Raw genomic sequence first — 3,375 nt, 5'->3', positions numbered from 1 at the left:
TAAATGGAAAAAAATTAAAAAAAAATAAAAATAAAGGTCATTGCAGATTTCTATGAAACAGTACCAAACTTATGTTGGGTTATACACTTATTTTTTTCCATATATGTGTGTGTATGTGTGTGTAAAAGAGAGGGAAGAAGTAATATAAAGTCAACAGAAAATGGAAATACACTTTTTAAAGTTTCTAATACTAGGAGAAGATATCATACAATGTCTTTTAAATAAATTGTAAGTCAAAGATATAGTGTAAATCTTAGAACAAAAATTAAGATTAAGCAATGTTCAGAACATTAAATACTAATTAATTAAAAATTAAATATTTCAAAACAATTGAACTAAGAAAAAGTTTTCATGATCACAAAGAAGTACTAAGAGTAAAATATAAGATAAATACTGGAATGGCAAATAAATGACCAGCACTTCTAACAGTTTGAGGATAGGATACCACACAAAGTTCTAGTGTGTTGTGGACATGCATAATGACCATGAAAGTTACTGGTGGCGAGGCGTCACTTGTGGGACTGAGCTATAGCTATTTCTTTGAAACCTACCCTGTAGACTCAGGTGGAATCATGACCCATAGGGTGGAAGAGAAGTCCATTTGTAGAGTGTGCTGATGGAAATATTTTACTGCTGAACACAAAAGAGTAACTGAAAGACTACTATTGTATACCTTTTATTCTCCTGTGTTTAATTGTTTGCCCTATTTGGTGGGTTCTTTCCATTCTCATTCATGGGGCTGTGATCAATTTGCTTCCTCTCTAGAACATCATGTAGTAATCTGTGCTAGCTTGGCTTTGTCATCATGAAATTCTTGAGTTGTTCTTTGTCAAGGAAGTGTTTCACTTCTCCATTGAACTTTAAAGCAAGTTTTGCAGAATATATCAGTCTAGGTTGGAATTTGTTTTCTTGCAAGACTTGAAGTACTTTGCTCCATGCTCTTCTTGACTTGATGGTTTATGAAGAGAAATCTGCTGTTATTCTAATGGGTTTTCCTTTAAATGTGTTATGTTTCTTTTCTTTAGCGGCTTTTAGTGTAACTGTTTCTATGCTGAATTTCTGGGATCTTGATTATTACATGTCTGGGTGTGGTTTTCATTGGGTTGATGTTATTTGGAGTTCTATACCCTTCGGTTGCATGAATGTCAGATTGTTGCCCCATATTTGGGAAGTTTTCTGCTATTACTTCTGCCCATATTCTTTTTATATCATTTGTATTGACTCCTTCCTTCTCATTGATGCCTATTAGTCTCACATTGTTCATCTTGCAGGTATTGAATTACATTTTCCTGCATCCTACTTGTTTTAAAGAGATCTTTTCTTACTTTTTCACTAGCTGCAATAGTGTCTTTAAGGTCAGAAAGTCTATTTTCATTTTCCCTCAAACAGTTTTGCCAGCTTGTGATTGAGGTTTTAATTTCCTGTATATCACTTTGAACCTGTTTCATACATTTTATTTCTTTCCTAAATTGCTTATTCAGGGGTTCTATCATTTTTATATTCTGGCTCTATTTTTTTTTATCGGTGTATTCTTTAGAAGCACTTAATACTTCTTTGATTATAGTTATCACTAAATTTTTTAGTTCCGAAATTATTTCTGATCTGATTTCTTCTATACCTTTTTGCTGTTGTTTCTTTACTTTCAACGCTATTATTTCAGAGATATCTGGCATGTGAATTCCAGTTTCATCATGCTAGTGTCTTCTGCAGTTATACTGGGTGGACTCAGGGCCTGAGACTGCATTTTGTTCCTTCTCTTTGTCATTTTGTATACCACTGTCTTCTGAACTTTGGTGTAGAGCTTAGATAGAGTTATTACTTTAGTACCACATCTGGATCTACGAAGTTCAGATTCCTCCAAGTGGGTGTTTTTTTGGATCTGGTTGCTGTGCTCCACTTCTTTCTGCTGCAGCGATTAGAGTTGAACCCTTTGTGTCTCTCTGGCAAGATGTTCTGCTCCTGAATCAGCTGGGTGGGTCTTGCCTCTAGTCTCTTTGCAGGGAGTTCTGCTGAAGGGTTCGTTGCTGGGCCTGCACTCTGGGTCGAATGAAGATCCGCTAGCCCCGGGTGGTCTCACTCACATGCCAGGCCTGCGCTCTGGGTCTATTCAGGATCCAGAGGACCCTGGGTCATTTCACTCACTCCCCAGGCCTGCACTCTGGGTGTATTTAGGATCCGCGGGCCCCAGGTCCTCTCACTCTCCGGGCCTTCGCTCTGGGTCTCCAGGGCTGTGCTTTGGTGGGTCTGCAGGACTCCCAAGAGTGTGCCAGATGTTCTCCTTCACAGGATGGGCTATGCTGGCTCTGGATGGGTGGGGGAGGTCTAGAGAATGAAGGGAAAAGCCTCTCCCATGCAGTGGGCCTGGGCTTGGAGCAGCAGGCACAGGAGGGTCTGGGTTTTTTCGGACATGGAGTGGGCCCAAGGCTTGGTGGAAGTTCTGAGTCACAGGGAGGGCTTTGCTGGGTCTAGATGAATGGGGGAGGTCTGGAGAGCATGGGGAAAGGTCTCTCTCACGTGATGGCCTGGGCTTGGACCAGCGGGTGGGTGCAGGACAGAACAGAAGCTCTCCCACACACTCACAGGGCCTGGAGTTGGTCGGATATCAGACTCAAAAATTCCTGAGCTCTACTCTAAAGTTTTACATATATGGTGGTAGTGTTAGTATTAGGGCTTAAATTCACAATGCATGGTGGTTGCAATCTTTTGTTTATCAGAAATGATGACTGATCCTGGGAAAACATGAAGTGTGTGGTAGGAAGGAATTGGACAGCTAACCTCAGTCATTGGGCTATGCTCCAAAGAGAGTCCATATCCCACTTCAATAATTTTGGAAGAGCAGAAAAGACTCCAGGAAGCTGTGGTTGGGCTTATGTTATGCATCCAGGTCTGTGTACAGGTTTAAAAAAATTCTTTTCTAAACCAGGCATAGTGGAGCATGCCTGCAATTCCAGCACTCAGGAGATTGAAGCAGGAGGATCACTATGAATTTAAGGCCAACTTGGGCTACATAGTGAGTTCAAGACTAGTCTAAACTACAGAGGAAGACCCTGTCTCAAACTGCCCTTGTTATTACCTGTGCAATTGATTCCAATTTTGTAACTCTGTGTGTTTCCACAGTAACTTCCGTTTTGTAAAACTTTGATTTGTTTTGTAAACCTCCCCAACCATGCCTTCCCTGAAGAATGTGACTGTTTAAAGAAAGTGTTTCTCAGTATTCTGACAGAAGATAAGAAATGTTCCTCAACATTCTACAAAATGAGTTAAACTGTACTTCCTATGGGAACAAACAGATAACTTGAAAATAGGTGAAACTATCATCTGATGTCCTTCCGACTACTGGAACATAAACAACGCCTAAGCCAAATAAGGACGTAT

The sequence above is a fragment of the Octodon degus genome, unplaced genomic scaffold (assembly GCF_000260255.1).
Source record: "Octodon degus isolate 3935 unplaced genomic scaffold, OctDeg1.0 scaffold00410, whole genome shotgun sequence".
Taxonomy (NCBI): domain Eukaryota; kingdom Metazoa; phylum Chordata; class Mammalia; order Rodentia; family Octodontidae; genus Octodon; species Octodon degus.
Note: the sequence above shows the minus strand (reverse complement) of the source record.